Source organism: Dasypus novemcinctus, chromosome 7, assembly GCF_030445035.2.
Source record: "Dasypus novemcinctus isolate mDasNov1 chromosome 7, mDasNov1.1.hap2, whole genome shotgun sequence".
NCBI classification, from domain to species: domain Eukaryota; kingdom Metazoa; phylum Chordata; class Mammalia; order Cingulata; family Dasypodidae; genus Dasypus; species Dasypus novemcinctus.
In genome coordinates, this window is record NC_080679.1 from 100,483,196 (window position 1) to 100,502,819 (window position 19,624).

General features: G+C 40.9%; 1 protein-coding gene across 4 annotated transcripts in view; it reads right to left on the reverse strand.

The window, feature by feature from the left end:
* Nucleotides 1-19,624, reverse strand: part of LYPD6B (LY6/PLAUR domain containing 6B) — a 186,210-nt gene that overhangs the window by 90,014 nt on the left and 76,572 nt on the right. The window contains exon 2 of one of the 4 annotated variants that reach the window (XM_058300940.2): nucleotides 7,738-7,806. The exons of the other annotated variants lie outside the window; for them this stretch is intronic. The gene's annotated coding sequence lies outside the window, so the exon portion shown is untranslated. The remainder of the gene's footprint in view (nucleotides 1-7,737; nucleotides 7,807-19,624) is intronic. 4 annotated transcript variants of the gene reach the window in all.

The window sequence follows — 19,624 nt, forward strand, 5'->3', positions numbered from 1 at the left end:
TTGGAGACTGTCAATTCCTGACGTATCCATATGGGTCTCTGAAGGCAGCTTACATATTACAAATTAACTTTTGTGAATTAGCATGCAGATACAATAAACAGTATCTGGAACCCAATTACAGTAAAGAAAATAACTGCCTACTCTTAAAAGACAAAAACCTAGTTACACCTACTCCACTCTCCCACCCAGTCAGGAAGTTCTTTTACAGTCTAATCTAATTCCTCTTTGAATCAATGTAAGCTTTTTATTTCCCCTGTTTTCATTGGAGATGGAGATGAGTTCATAAATACTATCCATATTCTATACCTTCAGATACTTGAGGGCCTCTCTCTACCTTCTCTTCCCTAGAACAAATGAGTTCTTTTATTTCATTGCCTCCTTGATTGTGAAAAACTGCAAATTCGAATCAGACATAAAATAGTTATACTGCAGCATGTTCTTCCCCTCCAATATTTAAACTTGCCCAATGAGTCTACCTCTTGACTTGTTATATTTTAAACAGTGTAGGGAATGAGAAAACAATTGCTTTTCTGAGTATCTGTTGCCGTTGACCCTGGGTTACCTCTACAATGCATGCTTACAGCATTTACCTACAATTATTAAGAGCTCTTGTGACATTATTACAAGAGAGGGCAGGAACAGTGTCAACCTAATGAGGCGGCAGATTATATCTGATGGTCTCCATCTGAAAATCAGCACAGGCCAGCCTGTGTGCTAATCAAATCACAAAAGGCCCTTTGCCTAGGACAAGAGCAGCCTTTGTCTACACCTGAGAGGAAGGGAGCTGCTGCCTTTCTAGTTCTAATCAGTTCAGTGGAGGATGGTTATACATGGGAAAGACTGAGCTCTCGCCTTCCAGGGCAAGAGTCCAAAGGAAGGGGTTCGAGGAGGTAATAAACCATTCCTTCCCCAGTTGGACCGTGAACCGCTTTGATGGAAGGCTGACTCCTTGTCCTTGACTCAGAATCTCCAGCAATTTGCACAGTGTTTGACATGTAATAGGGACTCAAGGTGTGTGTACTGAATAAATGAATGGATGAGTTAAGATTTACATTTAGCTCTAGACTTCCTGGTAACCAGAGCAAAAGACCAATGTACTGGTGTATACTGTTTTCATACATGTGTAAGAGAAAAGAGACTATCACAGCAGAAAATAAAGTGCTGCTAGCATCATTTCAGAGAAATCTGAGCACCTGCTTCTGAGGTCTTTAAAATCCTCTTCTGTAAACCCATGCGCATGACCAGTAATAAGCCAGTGCTCTTTACTTCATGTGCTGGGTGGAAAGAGCTACTGGGCATAATATGGCCTGTGCATGAATTCAAACTTATCTATTTCTATATCCAAGTTTGCCTAGTTCCTGGAAAGCCAATTAAGTGATATAGGCGCTATAGGCTTTGAACAATCAGGGAGGATGCAGGCTGAATGTGTATTCGAACTTATATCCAGACAGAAAGTGGGGGATATGTGAATTCAAGCTTACCTGGAGTGTGGGGGTGTGTTAATTCAAGCTTACCTGGAATGTGGGGGTATGTTCATTCAAAACCTATCTGGCACTCAGACAGACACAACTCTAAGAAACTAACAAAGAAAGTCCTTTTTGCATAAAAGCACTGGTTGACTCCCCACTCCTACATCCTCTGTATAAAAGGGCCCCAAAAATCCTATTTCAGGCTTGGCTCTTTGGATAAGGGTCCACATGGACATCAATTACCCCAAGATGGCTGCTAGGAGACTCCCCCATAAGATTCTGCCATTTAGAACAAGATTTCCTCCAGAAGCCAGGAGAAACCTCAGATATTCCCCCAAGGACTCTATAATTGGGCCCTCCTAGGGGATTGATGGGTGGGATAACCAATCAAAACAGCAAACAGTTGGAAATCCTCCCCTGCCGTTAGCAAAGGGGCAGAATAATTAATGGTTTAAAAAGCAAGCGCCAAGCTCTTCTGCTGTTGCCTTCGTTTTGTCCCGGTGCCAGCTCTGGTGCTGGTCCTGACCTGTTTCTGCCTTCTGTGCCCTGCTCTCACTGTGTCCACCCGCATGATCAGCATGCGGGTAAAACCTGGGCATTTATAATCTATAATGGTGAACTGTAGTCTGTAAATCAGCCTGCTTTATCAATCTTCAGCCCCTTCCTCTCTACCTGGGACCCATGATCTGTTATTTTCTCCCATTTCTCTTCCCTCCCTACCTTAATAAATTACTGGCCTAACTTACCCGACATGCTCTTGAAATTCATATCTGCAGCATAGTCAAGAATCTCAACAAAATCCGGTTACAAACTGAATAAACAATATATTCCTCTTTTTGCTTTGATTACCATGTACATCTTAATAACTCATTCATTCATTTATTCAGGAAACATACACTGAGCCCCTCTCACATGTCATGCACCATGCCAAATGCTGGAGAGTCTCAACTCAGGGATAGGACGTCAGCCTTCCAGAAACCCAGGGTCTGGTGGAGGATGACAGAGGCTGAATTAACTCTTGGCGATTACCAGGACTAAGGTACACATAAGATACTCTAGGAACTCAGCAAAGGGCCACCTAGCCTGGTCTGTGCAGGGGGCACGGAGAGGTGGCAGGGAGAATGAAGGAAGCTGCCCCTAAAGTGCGATAAGATACCTCAATTCTGGTGCCCTGTAAGTTTTCTCTCATTTAATTTCTGATGTTTGTCATTTATTATTAAAAAAAAATTTTTTAAACCTCCACAGAAATATGTTGAAATGTATATAAGTACATTTACATTTATTTAGATATATACATCTTTAAATATACAACCGAAAAGAAATAAAACAAAATAGAATTACTATTTAAGAATGGAGTGGGGAGGCCATTCAGGAAGTTACTTTTATGGGCAAATCTCAGCCAGATATCACAAACTGCCAAAGTATGCAAAGCCTCTAGCAATGGTGCTCCCCAAAGCCCTAAGGAGATCTGGAGTCTGCAAACAAACCAAAAGATAAAGAAATCAATAAACTATCTAACTTGAAGAACCTTTACAGCACCCTGACTATCCCCAAATGATAAACAACTTATGTAATCTTTTTCTTTAAAACCCTTGTCTGGAAAGTGCCAAGACAGGACACGTTTGGGTGGCTACCTGAATCTATGCTCCCCGAACTGAAATTCTAAGACCCCAAATAAATACCTTTGTTGCCTTGAAGTTCAGTTTGTTATTTCTCGATCTTGATCAACAACACACAAAAACTCACTAAACAGTATTTTTTTAAATTAAAGGAACCAGAAAAACTTACAAAATACAGTTTACTTTGGAGCAGTGTAAGGGAGTCTGCGTTGATCTTTTTCCATGATTCCAAAATAAATTTGGTATAAAAATATGAGGATATCAGCTTATTAAGTTGGCATATTCTTAGCCTTGACTTTATCAATACCTTTTATTCTAGGACCCCTCCCCCAGAGGTCTTGAAGGAGTAGACGAGGCCTGGTAGATAATGACACAACACAGACCGCACTGCCCGGCTTCTCAAGGTATCCTGGCTGACTTCCACATTTGGCTAAGGCAAAGCCAAAGCACTCCCTTGTCCCCTCCTAAACCAGCTTTGCCCTCTGCCACATCACACATTGTGAGAGAATGGAGGTGCTGGCATAATTTCAAGTTTTATCATTGATTCAAATCTTTCCTCAAGCAAACCTGCTTTTATTTCATTCTAGCCATCTGAAATGCAGGGGCGGTAAAACAACTCTACATTTGTGGCATTCCCACCCGCCGAGGAATCGTTTTTCTGGACCTCTAAATATCTTAGTAGTAGTAAAGAGTTTGGTGGTTTGGAGTCTTTTTTGTTATTTTTCTTTTAAAGTCAGAATTCTACATAATAGAAATATGAGAATAGTGACTTTGGTGCTTAATAAACCACTGCTTTAATAAAGTACATTATATGCATAATCCCATTTAGGAGCAGCTACTTCATAAAACTATGATACCAATGACGTTATCCAACCTATAAATCAGAATCAGGGAGGGCTGTAAGATGTGTCCCCAGAGAAGAGCCACAGGGAGGAGCTGACTGGAGTTCTCTCCATTACTTCTCTCCCCACTCAGGCCACAAGGCTCTCTCTCCAGCTTCCCCAGGGGTTCTTCTCAAATGTCCCTTCATTAGAAAGGCTTTTCCTGACCCTGTTTCTTTGAAAACTCATCCCCCAGTATACCCTATTCCCCCTCCCTGCGTTAGTTTTTGGCACAGCACTTAGAAACATATTTATTTCTTTGCTTCTTTTCCATCTCCCAGTATCCCCACCCCCCACCGCACAGCATCGGCTGTGTTTTGCTCACTATATCTCTAGAGTCTGGCACCAAATAGGCATCCGATAAATATTTGCTGAATGGTTTTGTTTTTTTTTTTACCTTACTCTTTTAGCTCACATTTGTCTAGGCCTCTCAAAGCTGAGACCAAGGCACAGTGAAGGCAGAGGGGACATTTTCCCAATGCCATTTATCCCTTATCCTAACCTAGAGCAGAAGGTGCAAAAGGTCAAAGCTGATCAAAACAAATGTCCCAAGGAGTTTGATTAATCCTGCAGCAATGCACCAAGAACCGTACCTTGTAGACTAACTTTTGAATGTATTTTTACTTGGTGATTCTGACACTCTTGAAACCTACTCACTTTGCATGGTTCCTAAGAATATTCTCCATTTGTTTCTTAAACAGAGGAGAAATCAACCACAATGTCCAGTTATGGTCTTGAAATGAAATGGATTCATACTGGATAAAGGGTTTCAATGACTATTTCCTCAACAACAACAACAAAACAGAACATTCATCGTCTTCTCTTGAATTAAAAGAAAAAAAACTTAAATGCCTGAGGTTTTCATAGTAAGAACATTGCCTTTGAAATCAGATAGACATGGACTCAAATCCCAAATTCCACTACTCTTTAGATCTGAGACCTCAGAAAAGGTATTTGGCCTCTCTGAGCCCAATTTCTTCAATTACAGATTAAGGGTAACAAATCTCTAAGACCACCATATAGGTTGTGGCTTGCTGGAGGGGGCGAAAGAGGGGTGAGGGCTGAAATAAAGTCCTGTGGTCTGCTTGCCAAGCTCTTTGTGGAGTGGGGGCAGGGTGGGGCAGGGGGCAGCAGGGCCACTCTTGCTAATTGGCCTGTGTGGAGGGGCCGCCTTTTCCTAAATTGCACAAAGGCACTCTATGTTCTAGCTACAGCTTTGATAATACCAGAGTCAAGCTGTGAGCACTGTTATGAGAAGGGGAGGGGGAAGTGCAAGGTTATGCGGAATAAACAGAAACAAAAGAATCCTAAACACAGGACAAAGGAGAATGGAAAGAGTCACCACAGTGCTATGGCCACAAGAAATGGGACAGATGGCTTCCATGACAGTCCTATCAGGTGCCACCCAGTGCCCTGGTCATCCAACAGCCCTAAATGGAGTCAATACATTCTATCCTCCCTGATGAGCAGTCCCCAGATGACTCTTGCAGCACCTAAAAAGAAAAAGAAGATGCAAAAACAAGGTTCCCTGCTTGGTGGCCAGTGATTATCAATGGTAACCTGCAGTCATGCCCCTCCTCAAACCGACCACACAACCCCAATTTACCAAGGCTACTTTGCACTTCAGAATCTCTCTAGCCAAAAAAAATTCACCTTCCTGAATAAGAGACTGCAAGACCCTTTAAGCCTCGTTAAGTTTAGCTAAGGAGGAAACAACTCAGACGCTCATAAAAATGAGAGGCTACAACTCATTTAAGTTACTTGGGATCTAGAATCAAGTGAAAAAAAATTATAAAAATAATTAAGAAATATAAATATAATAAGCAATAAAGTTCCTGATCCATAATTGCACTTGCTTCTGCGGCTACCATGAAACATACCAACGAAAATTTTAAAAATAAACAAAAGCATCAGTCCACAGAAGCACAGGGGCTCTTCACAGACTATAATCATAAGTTTCAGTGTTCTGTTCTGACGTTTGCTACCAAAGTGTTATGCAAAGCTGCCTGTGAAGGAGCAATGAAGCAGAGCCCTGGCAATTCTTTCTAAAAGCTACACAGAGTGGAAGTCTAATTTAATGGGGGCAGGGCCAAGTGCAGTTAACAAACTGCACATCTGTAAGACGGAAATAAGTCAGAAATAAGTTGTCCCGAGTCTTTAGCAGTAACTCTCTTCAAAAAGCAGCTCTAAAAGAGTTTCAAAACCTTTCTCCTCAGTGTGTAACTGCCAAGGAGTTCCTTCCCATAGGCAGCAAAGAGGAAGCAGCTAAAATGCAGGGCTTCTTCCAGCACACACTGGGGTTGCCTTGCACTGAAAAATTCAAGCTGCATCTGACCCCTTTCGTGAAGGAAAAAAACACACGGAATCTTCTTCTACCTATATACCTTACTAAGTCCCCTTCCTTTTGCCCAAACAGAACACAGATCATGGTACATGGAAGGTAGTCTACCTGGCTGCCTCGCTCTGTCTGGGATGCTGCTTCTGCTCGGTCCCGACCAGGAGTCTGGCACAGCCCTGGAAAACTCAAGCTTTCAAGACCTCAAGGAGATGAAATCCATTCTGGGCATGATTCTGTGTTAAGTATGCAATGAATCAAGTTCTTGCCTGCCCTATTACATTTGATTTCTTAAAATGCAGCCTTGCATTGACTGTTATTCTGTGTCCAGAGAAGGCTGCGTAGCAACAGGATACACAGCTTGGCTACCTGCTTCACTCTGAGCAAGCCCCTTCTCTCTTGGTCTCAGTTTTCTTATCTATAGATCAAAAAGCTGAGACAAACACAACAGCTTAGAGTCCTGTCCACTCTAAGATTCTCTGTTTCTATGGACCCTGCTGAGATGTAGCTCTCTTTGAAAGAAGTATTTTCATCATCGGTTCTTTCTGGCTTCTCATTATGCCTCTAGCTATTATTTCCCCCCAAAACATGGCTGGACAGAACACCCTTTGCCCCGTGCTGGGAGATTATCTGTGTGACTCTTCAAGTCTCAAGAGAGACTAACTTCAGACTGAGGAATTCCCCACTCTCATCTCCCTGATCACTGACAATTCTCCCATCCTTTCATCATCCAATTTAGGGAGCAGAGAAGCCACCAGTTGGCCATTCAGACAGGCTTCCTACTGGGGGCCTGCAGACCAGCCTTTCTAACTCTTGGTTTACAAATTACCATGCAGGGGACTTGCAGTCCTGAAGTACAGGGAGGACTATATCACCTTCTCAAAACGCTCCACTTCCTTTCTTCTCTCCCTTCTCTTTACTTTTCTCATATTTACTATTTCTTTTTTTGTTCTCTCTCTTTTTCACCTCCTTTCTTCTCACCTGGTCTGCCTGAACAATTAAAGGAGTTATTTATACCCATTGGTGACCCAGAGGAGAAAAATAAATCTCTACTTATCTTCAGTGAACAGAACTACAAGATTAGGGCTCAAAGCTATTGGAAGCACATTCATGTTCACAACATCAAGAAAGCTGTAACAGTCAAGCTTATGAGACAAAATGAATTCAGAATCCCAAATTAAGATCAGCAACCGCCTTCAAGTTGCAACATTTGAAGACACAGCTTTGGGTGGAAAGTTCTTTCATAAAAGGTCGATATGATTAGGGGAAGATACTGAAACCACAGTATTTAACCAATGAGCAAGCAGCATTATCCCTGCGATTAATGCAACTCCGTATCACAACGGTCTAATATAATTTTACTAAGCATGAGTAGCTCACGTGGTAAGGATCAAAATATCATCTCTACACTCACTTGTTAACATAATACTCACAACATCCATGTGATTAATGAGCAGCCTAGCCCAGGAGGGTTGCCAACAGCAGGCAGAAGTGTGGCAGATCTAAACAAATGAACACAGGAAGGTATCATTATGACTGATGTTGTAGACATTTGAGATAACAGGCTTTTAGGTACGTAGGAGGCTGTAGGCAGGCACAAGTCTTAAAGAGGTCCTCAGGCTCACTAACCTTTACTAGCTACAAACTCAGTGCAAGAAAGACCCAGACTTAATACAAAGGCCTCTTGTCCCCAGGTAGAACCACCTGGTGGGATGTCCAGTGATAGGAATGGGGAGCAGGAATGCAGCTGGCACTCCTCCCTCCCGTGTCATCCACCCCTGCCATCACTCAGTGGGACCAGGCCTAACTTCTCCTCTAGAAGGAGAACCCTTTCGTTTTGAGCAAGCACCTTGAACTTTATCTCCAGGTGTAAACTGAGCTTGCTAGGTACCTAGAATGGATGCCTAGCTTTTATCCTTCCTTGATTGATTAATCTGTGGCTGTTTGCCTACATACAGCCTCATTATAGTATGGCTATCAGACACAAGCCAGACCACTTAGATGTCCAAATTAAAGCAGCGAGAGATGTTTCTCCTTCTCCTTTCCTTCTAAAAGGCATTTTAAAAGTTTTGTTTTTTTGCTTTTACTAGAACACAACAAATGCAGTACATCTGGAGATTGCCATTTTGATAGTGGGAGTGGAGGACAGATCAACAGAACAGCACAAACTAAATCCTCAGCAAGGGCCTCAAGGGTGCAACAAAGCTTCTGGCCAAGTCCTAAGTAAATCCAAGGCAGAGAAAGGCACAGGCTTGTCTCAAGCTGCTCGGAGTCCAAGCCCAAACACCACTCAGGGGCATACAGGCAGGAGGGGACGCAGTCACTGTCTGTACGTCTAGGGCCAACAGCATCCAGGCTTCTGGCCCAGATGTAGAGGTCTGGGATGGAACAGAAGCAAAAGTATAGGGGAGCAAGAAGAAACAAGATAGGTGTTTCACTGACAAAAGGAAAATGGTATCAAGGAGGACTGAGACATTGGAACAAAGAAGAATGAGGCAATATTGGTGTTGGGCAGCCAGCGCCCCATGCTGTCCCTGTGCATTTCCCAGATACGCTGGCCCCTGACAGGTTCTTAGCTGACACACACTCACAGTCAACCTTTATAGAGCTCCTACCTTGAAGTAGGCATTGAATTAGGAGTAAAAGATGCAGAGATGAACTATATAGGTTCTCTGCTCTGAAGACACAGAGCCCCAAGTGGAAAGCTGGATAAAATTACCCTGAGCTGTCTTGAACTTCATAGCTGCATTTAAAGTGAATAGCATGGGAAGCGGATATAGCTCAAGCTATTGGGCTCCCACCTACCACATAGGAGGTTCAGGGTTTGATTCCCAGGGCCTCCTGGTGAAGGCAAGCTGGTCCTCGGGGAAAGCTGGCGCAGGAAGATGACACAACAAAAAAAGCCACAGAGGAGAGACAGTAAGTGACACAGATCAGGGAGCTGAGGGGGTGCAAGAGATTGAGCACCTCTCTCCCACTCCAGAAGGTCCCAGGATCAGTTCCTGGTGCCGCCTCTTTTAAAGAGAAGAAAAGCAGACACAGAAGAACACACAGTGAATGGACGCAGAGAACAGACAACGGGCACAAAACAATGAGGGGGGAAGGGATAAATAATTAAATCATTTTTAAAATTTTAAATAAAATAAAGTAAATATCCTTGTTATTAGGAAATGTACATGGCAGTATTAATGCCAAGGAGCATGGTATATACAACTTACACTCAAGTATTCAGAGATGGATGATAGACATATAGATGACTAGATATAATGATATAGCAAATGTGGCAAAATGTTAAAATTGGGGGGTCTGGGTACCTGGTAGGGTAATAGGGGTATGTTGGAGTTCTCTGTATAGAGACCACATTATTAATATTTTTTAACTGTCCTGTAAGTTTGAAAGTTCAAAATTACAAGTTTAATAAAAAAGGTCATTTCCCCCACCCAATAGATACACTTGCTGTTACATAATTGGAGATGTAGCCCCTTGGCTTAAGAACTGTCTCCAGTCAAAACCCAGGAGGAAGAAACTCATGCTGCTTATTTCTTTTATACCTCTGTAGAAAGAATCTCATTGTATCCTCTGTCTGAATTTTCAGACAGAGCTTCAAGACCAAGTCTCTAGAGAAAGTACAGGGTAGAAGATGCATGCAGATGACCACTCAGGCCTGGTGCTTATTCTAATTCCTTCAGACCACACTCCCAAGAAAATTCCTGCTTGTTATAGTTTGAATATTCTCAAGCTTGGAAAAAATTGTTTATGCCCTAAATAATTTCTTCTGCTAGAACTCTTAGGTTAGTTTTTTCTGTGAGGGGTCTTAGCATATAGAGGAGATGGCTTTTTTCTGGCACTTTCCTACACATCTGGGTTTGGCCATTCTTGCCTTACATGTCCCCAGGAGATAGCAAGTAGAGGACTTCTTTGAGTTTGAAGGATCCCCTATATGCATAATTCATTGCAAAGGATGAATGCAATTGATCCCAAAAAACCACATGCACATTGCCATTCACCTACTCAATATCACATTTCAAGCAATCAGAAATTATTCATCATTTTTCATCAGACAAGAGATGAAATTCCCCAGGTGAATTCTTCCTTACTCTCATTTGTGAGGTTGGGGCAGGTGGCCTAAACAATTCTCATCAGATTTTCTTCCAGTGTACAATCAAAGGGATCAGATCATTAGGCAAGAATCAGAACAGAGCAAAAGAAAATAAAAGGCAGGCGATGGTTTCCTCATTTGTGTGTCCTTAAGCACCTGAGCAGTGAATAGTTTTCTTACCTACAACCATTACAAGGCTCTATAATTGCTGCCAAGAAATTGTGACTTGTTCTGAAAGGTTATTTTTGAAAAGAGAAAATTTAGGAAACGTTTTACATTCAAAGATCCTCTTACTGCTATTCATTGGGAATGTTTAGTACCTTACACATTTTTTTCAATAGTCTCTATCAAGATGAGGCAAAAACTTTAAAGACTGCTTTGATGACTGCCAAATATAACCCAATTCCATCTCCGCTTACCATCCTTGTCAAGCTTTCTTGTGTAATTGCAGCAGCTGCTCAACCACAATGTGGAAGGAGATGTGGCACCAATGATTTGAACCAAGACAAGGAATCAGTTTTCAGAAAATATCCCTGAAGTACATGATTTGGATCTATGGCTTGGACCACACAACTTGCTCTATTAATTAATGACTGACCTATCAGTAGATTTCAAATGCTATCAGAAGACACATCACTAAATGCTATATCCAGATCTCCATCAAGTATTAGCCGGTTGGAGAAATGTTACTCCATTCCAGAAAAATTTATTACACGGTAGGCATGACCAGGTATAAAAAGCAAATTTTAAGACACAGACCTAGTTGGTTTTCAAGAAGCAAACAACAGCAATCACGATCAAGTGGAAAGAGCCAAAAATTTTTGTAGATAATGGCTTGTTGTTTTCCTTTTAAATAACCAGCTGAATGCTATATATCACTTGAAGACATATCTTTTAAAGGGCTTAAATTCACAAAATGGGGTCCAAATTTTTTCTTTAAAAAACAGCCATTTGCCTATGTAGTTTTGTATTTTGAAGACACAACTTTGGCCAGTGACCTGAGGGTAATCAATACATTTAAAAAAAACCATTGTGTAGTAAGTGAAATGCTATGTATTAAAGTATTATTATACCACATATGCCAAGACTAGCTCCAGGGTTCAGTCTATACTCAGGCATAAGTAAACTGTAATGGAGAAAAGACATGGAACTGGGGCATCCTACAAAGCAGTCATTTGAATTTTCTGCTTCAAGAACATGCTGCAAGAGGTGCTCCGGCTATAATAAAACAAGATCCTGTTTAAACAGAACAAACATAACTTATAATGCATTTCTTTTTTTTTTTTTTTAAGATTTATTTTTTATTTATTCTCTCCCCTTCCCCCCACCAAGTTGTCTGCTCTCTGTGTCCATTCACTGTGTGTTCTTCTGTGACTGCTTCTATCCTTATCAGCGGCACTGGGAATCTGTGTTTCTTTTTTGTTGCATCATCTTGTTGTGTCAGCCTCCATGTGTGTGGTGCCATTCTTGGGCAGGCTGCACTTTCTTTCGCGCTGGGTGGCTCTCCTTACACGGCACACTCCTTTTGCGTGTAGGGTTCCCCTACACGGGGGACACCCCTATATGGCACAACACTCCTTGCACGCATCAGCACTGTGCACGGGTCAGCTCCACACAGGTCAAGGAGGCTCCCGGTTTGAACCGCGGACCTTCCATGTGGTGGGCAGACACCCTATCCATTGGGCCAAGTCCGCTTCCCTATAATGCATTTCTGACCACCAAAAAAAAAGTAAAGAAAGTGTCCTAAGGGAATGTACACACATGCACACACAAAAAGAAAGAAGGAAGGAAAGGAGGGGGGAGAGAAAGGGTAGGGAGGAAGAAAAGGAAGACAGACAAAGAAAGACAGAGACAGAGAGAAAGAGGAAAAGAAAGAGAAAGGGAAAAAGAAAGAAAGAGCAAAGGGGAGGGAGGGAGGGAAGGAGACTCCCAAGTACATGACTAACACTTAAGCATTTGTCTCAGGGTCCACTTCTGGGACAACTCAAGCTAAGACAAGATCAAGGATGCTCTCGCAGCCCCTCATTCACTCAGAACTTGCTGTTCCAAGAAATGGATTTGCCCTTTAAGGTGTGCCATTAACTTTTGAGTTGCCTTCCCTCAAGATAAAAAGAGGAAAGCAACACCCAGATATGAAGGACAAAACAAGACTTGAACTCTCCCTATCCAAGATGGCAGAGTAGGGAATGGCAGGCTGTACTCTTTCTCCAGAAATTGGGAAGGATGTTATCTCAGTGGGTGGAAATCCACATAATAAACAACAAAATATTTAACTCCCATCCTGGGTAGTCCTGCTATGTTCTCAAATAGAGGGTCAAGAATCTCTTGAGCACATAGGCAGTGCCTAATAAAAAGATAATAGACCAATATGCCAAGCCCTCAATATTAATACATGTAATTATGAACCTTATTCTTGTCAAATTGAAACTTAGCCTAATAATAACTATTGTCTAAGTGAAAACCTCCTTGTTAGTCAAATGTGGTCTCTCTTTAAGCCAAACTCAGCAAATAAACACACTACCTTCCCCTGCCCCATCCCTAGCCTGGTGTGGGACATAACTCCCAGGCATGAGCCTCACTGGCACTGAGGGATTACTACCAAAAAGCAACAAGTGGTGTATTTGTAAAAAGACCTCAACCAAAAGGGGGAAACATTAAACACAAAAAAGTTTTACAGGTACAAGATTTCAAAATGATTTGGGACATCATTCCTGAGATTATACTTATGTATGTCTCAGGCAAATCTCACTAACTGCCACTGTAAACAAAGCTTCTAATAGGGGTGCTCCGGAGGGTCCTAAAGATACTCAGACACTAAAGGCAAGGCACACAATCCCTTGAAATCAGCACCCTGTTGGCGGGCCATATCTTAGAATATATGACAACCTATTTCCCCGAAGTAACAAAATTAGACTCATTTATAACTTCCCTACACATGATTCTTTTACCTCATTTATTTTAGCCTGTAATTAGCACTATACACTTGAAATATATGTCTCAGAGACTTACACAGACCTTTGGTCTGTTCATATGCCAGTTGAGCCCTGAATCTCAGAAGAGTTGTGGCCAACTCCAGTTCATCAGACTCACCCAGGTAAACAAACAAAATGATAATGATGGACAATCCCCAGCCCCAATACAGAGAGTATCTATAACTGCAAGCAAACCAGTTCCTTCTATCCACCCAATAAGATCTAAGCCCCCTCTTAATCTGAGGCAGTGCAGGCATCGCCATCCCAAAATCCTCAAGTTGAGGAATGTACAAACATAAAGGGAGAATGCAATCATGGACAAAGTAAACTTATTAACATTGTAATAATGAAGAACATGTAACATTGATATAAAGATAGTGGTTACCAGAGGTTCTGAGAGGAGATGGAGGAAATAATAGGTGGAACATAGGGCATTTTTAGGGCACTGGAATTAAATGTAAACCACAATGTAAACTACAGACCTCAGTTAGTAGCAAAGCTTCAATATTTATTCATCAATTGTAACAAACGTACTATACTGTTGTAAGATGTTATTAATAAGGGAAGATGTGGGAGGGGGAGAGGGTGGTGTATATGGGAATCCCTTATACTTTCAATATAACTCTTCTGTAATCTAAAACCTCTTTAAAAATAGTTTATTACATTTTAAAAAAGAAAGAAAGGGGAAGGAAAAGAAAAAGGTAAGTAGCAAGCACATACACAAGACAGAGTTACACTGGAGGCAGATGCTGCTAAGACCTCTGGAATTAGAAGACTGAGCACTGGGTCCCTCTCGTGGTAGGGCAGCTGATCCTGAAACTTATGCACTGACCCAGGAAGGACAGCCTTCCTCTAAGCTTCAGCTCTTTCTTTGGAGAAAAGCCCTCAAAAAATGCTATAAATTAGACAAACTACCAAAACTCACAAAAGCATGATTTTTCTATAAACTACACCTTCCCAAATTAAAAAAAAAAGAGGAAAAAACCTCACACAAGAAGCAGATAACCTGAAAAGCTCTATCTCTATTAAAGAAATTGAATTAATAATTAATAACTTGACAAAAAAGAAATCAACAGGCCAAGATCATTTCACTGGTGAATTTTACTAACCTATATGGAATATAGTTTGACTATATTAATCAAAATAAAAAATACATTCTTCAGATACACGTGCACAATGTGGGAAATGATATACATAGTTTAGTCACTACCGTATTGTTCTTATTAAAAAGATGGAAAACAATATAAATGTCTATTGATAAGGTACTTGTTAAGTAAATTACAGCATGTTTATGCATGAGAACCTATGCAGCTATAGGAAAAAGAATAAGGACATTCCTGATATGCCAAAATGGAACGATTTCTAAGGTATATTGGCACATGAAAAAAAAAGGTAGAGAAACCATGAGTATAGTGTGCTATCGTTTGTGTAATAAGTGATGGGGAGAAGAAGATACGTATGCAGTTTCTTGTCTATGCAGATAATCTGGAAAAATACCCATGAAACAAGGCACACTTCTGGGGAAGAGGACGGGATGGTTGGGAGATGGGTGGGAGGAAAACACTTTACTACATATCCTTCAGTACATTTTGAATTTTTTAAACGTGAATGTACTCTTTACTCCAATAAATACATGCAATTTTTTAAAAGTTAATGGATTCGTGGTTGCCCCTTCTCAGAGATTCTAATTTTGGGCCCAGAAATCTGCACTTTTAACCATCTCTTCAAATGATTCTGGAGCAAAATGCAAGAAGCACACTCTGAGAAACACTGATACAAATTACAGGTCTATACCAAGAATGTGACCAGAGAGATGCCACAAGAAATGAGAGTAAAAGATGACATCTGGGTGTTACTCCCAATCGAATGGGAAATCTGTAATATTATCTTAAATAAGATAAGATGGAAGTGGAGTTTCCCAAAATAAAGAACAATATAGCCCTGTAGATATAATTGAGAACTAGTTCCTTTTACTATTAAAGCTGCAATTTAAACATAAACTATGTCATCAAAAGAAACAGCTAAAGTTACAATCAAGTTATAGGCATGTCAAAAAGTCCCTCTTTATGGTTCAAAATAATAATAATAATACTCTAAACTGAATAAATATACGCTTTCAAAAATTCCTCAAAACACAAGAAAAGAGGGCAACATGAGAAGTGGCAGAAACAAGAGAATTAGTAAAGTATTGGTATTCTCAGATAACTGTAAAACAATTATTTTGTGTAATAACATACGGAATAAAAATGAACAACAAAATAGCCTTTAAAAATGCTGAGGGTTTGTAAACTAGCCAAAGAGAAGTTTTAGGAGAAAAAAAATCCTTGACATTAAAAAACTCCATGGATGGGTTAAACCACAGATTAGAAAATTGAAGAGAGAATTACTTATCTGATAAGAGATCTGAAAATAAAAGTGACCAGAACAAAGCAGAGGGAAAGATAAAAGGAAATGGAAAATAATAAAATGATCTTAAGAGACTTAAGGTGAGCACTAGTCCAGTGGAAATTCTAGAGAGAATAGAAGGAATGGAAGAGAGAGACAATTTACAAAGCATAATGGGTTTTTCTAGTACTAAAGAAAGACACCAATCTAAAGGTGAAGGAAATATAATATATACCAAGCAGAATTAAGACAAAGCAATCCATACCCAGGACACTAAAGGAAATGACAATATTATATTAAGGTAGCCAAAGAAAAGAAACAATCCTCAACAAAGGATCAAGAGACTGACAGCAAATTTCTCAAAAGCAACAACTGAAGTCAGAAGACAAGTTATTCTCAAAGTGCTAAGAGGAAATAACTGTTAACCGACAATACCCAATGAAGCTATATTTTAGGGAAGAGAATAAAACAAATACATTTTCTGATAAATAAAACTGGAGAGAGTTTCCTATCAACAGAACTTCCCTAACAGAATTTCTAAAGGAAGGAGGAAAAGGAGCCCAAAAGGAATGCCTGACATGCAAGGAATAGTGAACAGAAAAGCTGATAAATAAGTAGGTAATTTTATACAGATACTTTATAAACACCATATAAAATAGTAATAAAACTAATGTCTAAATTGTGGTTGTAAAAGAAATCAGAACAAAAATAACTGGACACCGACAGCATACAACTGAAGCGTAAAATACTCGAAGATGCTTGGGTTGTTTGGAAAAGGGGTTATGAAACTGATTAGCTTTATTCACAAAGGAAAATGGTTCATGCGCCTAATCAACCTGGGCTAGTCTCAGGACCCCCTTACCTCTCTTTCTTCCAACCTTAGCCTCTCGGCTCCCCAGGCCCCAGGGATACCAGCAAATTCAGATGGAGTTCTGAGCTCAGGGCACATCTCTTGTCATGAGACTCCGAGAGGCGTTGCATGACCTGGTGAGAGGGTGGCTTCTCTGAGAGTGGAGGGGGGGCTCCTGGTGAAGAAAAGGCCTCAAGGAGGAAAAATGACATGTGTTTTAGCAGCTGAAACTTTCACCTGTGTCTAGAAAGTAACCAACTTCACCTAACTCACAAGCCAGGCATGGTTTGTTTGTGGAGGGTTTTGCTGGGGTAGGCACTGTTGGACTTTAGCAAACAGGCTTGGAGATTAGTGATTTGTAAAGTTACTGCACTGATTGGTAGGCAGGGATAGGTTAGAATTCCTGGGTTTTGCTAATTGAGAGGTTTGTTGTGGGAGGGAGAGGTCATTTGAAAGCTTTATGTTTGACAGGGAAAACCTAATTTCCTTCTGGTGTTTTCTGCCAGATGCAGTCTGACCACATCAATCCACCTCAACATTCTTCTTAGGAAAAAATTCACAGCCACCTCCTTTGAAGGCTTCCTTGCAACCTGGGTTACTGAGTCTGGGTCGACTTGAGCTTGGTGTTGGCCACCACTTACCCAAGGCAGTTTTTTTGGCTGTTTCTTCGTGAATTTTCATGCTAACCAGGGCAACTGGGTTGGCATGGGGAGAGGGAAGTGAGAAGAGTTAGGGAGGAGTAACACTGCTCTGGAATCCTAATTTCCAGAATGCGGAATCCTTTTTACATAATCCTAAAGCAAACAAGTAGAAAGGTCACTTGGCAGGAGAGAAACTGGAGAACACATTTCAATGCCAGTTCCAAATTATTAATGAGCTGTTATTTGGATTATCTCTAACCTCTGATGAACTCTCTTAGAGGAATAAGTGAGCAGCAGCGGTGGACGTTGTCTGTCCTATGACCACAACTTCAGAAGTGTTAGAAGTGGTTCTACACTTGCGGATTTATAAGGACACACGGTGTTACCTCGCTGAGAACACAGGGCACTGCAGCATGCACACATGCTCATGTGAAATCAGATGAGCCCTCACTTACATATTGTTTTATAACCCCTGGCTAAAGAACTGACCAATGCATTTATACCTGGTAAGACACCATTACCTGGTTTTCCCACATGCATGCAATCGCCATGAGTGTTGACATAAATTCTCTGCACAGAGAAGACAACCTTTTCTGCCCAATGGAAAAACTGTCACTGGAAATCCACGGTAGTTCCTCCCCACCCAAAGAGGACCATAGAAGTGTTGCATTCATAATCCACAATCTTAGAGAGGCAGAGCAGTGCGGACTTGGAAGGAAGAAACATAAACATTTTCAACCAATGGAAATAATATTTCAGAAAATTAGTCAGCAAATATTTATGAGGGTTCACTATGCTACTTGTTTATTGCAGAAATAGAAGCACCACCCTTGGATACCTTACGAAAGAGTCCCTAACTAGAAAGCATGAATTGGTTGGCTAATATAATGTAACTGTTTCCTAAATTCCGAGATATGTGACACTAAATCATAGACAACCTCGTGAGTTCCTGGGGTGAATATTCATAAAGTTATAGATTTTAGGCGTAAAAGAGTTTTTGAAAAAATCCTTTCCTTCCTGCCTTCCTTCTTTCCTCCCCTAAATAAGTAAACTGAGGCTGAGATTACCAGTCTAATTCCCTTCCCTCCTTTTCTCCACATAGCAGTTTCCAACTTGTTACGTGCCCACCTTTTTAAACAGAAATGTTCCCTTGAGTCCCTCAGTGTTAACTTTAACTATCATTATTAGTGGGTTCCTTAGAAAACAACCAACATAAAATGAGACACAAGATACTTAGACTCATTGACCTTAATCTATCCAACCAAAGAACATTTATAAATAAATACAACCAGAACTATAAAAGCAACAGAATTCAACCTAATAACATTAAATTAATATGCTTATGATGTTCTGCTACAGCTAAGTTGCCATCTAAATGAGAATATGTATGTGGCCACAGGTCCTTTTGAACTCAGCAAGCGTTTACTTCCCTGGTCTGCCTGGTGCTTGGATTCTCTTACCACTTTCCCTTCCTCAAGAGCCGCCCTGTAGGCACTGGGTCTTTAAATGTAAATAATGTCCTGGTGTCAAATTAAGTCTACCCTGAGTTTTTCTTAAGAACCTTCCATATTTAAAGTTGTCCTATCTGATACTAACAAATACAAATGTATTTGCTTAAATGCAAATGTAGACGGTCATTCAGATGACCCAGAATATGTCCATATTAAAGTTTTATTGTTGTCTAAATAAAAGAAGCATTTTTAATTTCTTATAGAAGACTCAAAAACCCCCAGAACCCACAAATGCTCCAAGGTTGTCAGACCCCAAAGTGAGAAACTTTTCTGCATTATGTTGTCTAGTGACCAAGTCCTTATATAATCTGCGTTAAGTGTGTCCTTGAAATAGGAAACATACTTGGATCAAAACCTTGAGGGGTGAGTTAGGAGCCTGAGGCAACATAGAACAGCTAATAAAATCAGAGCTGACAAGAGATGAATACAAAGACTTCTAAGTAGCCACAAGAGCCCCTAGGACTTGTGACTCTTCTCATCAGTGCTGAATGTTATTTTTCCTGAATCCACAGCTCTCTCCCTAAGACCCAGTATTAATAATAAAGGAAATGAAATATTTTAGACATTTTTCAAAGATACAGTTCAGAGAGATGTGAAATACAATCTAAACTTGAGATCCTACAAAATAGACCAGGCATGGGCTGTTGAAACAAACTTCCCTTCATCATGATGCTCATTTTTCACCAGCTCCACCTCCACCAAATCCCGCTCTAGGCCACAGGCAGGTGACCCTGCTGCCCGCCTCCTGCACCGCCCAGGTTCCAGCATCAGCTGACTTCCAGCTGGGCTGCCCCACAGGAGGCCCGGCAGGAGCCTGGGCCACGGTGGGGCGTTCCTTCCTGCTCTGCGCATGCTTCAGCGC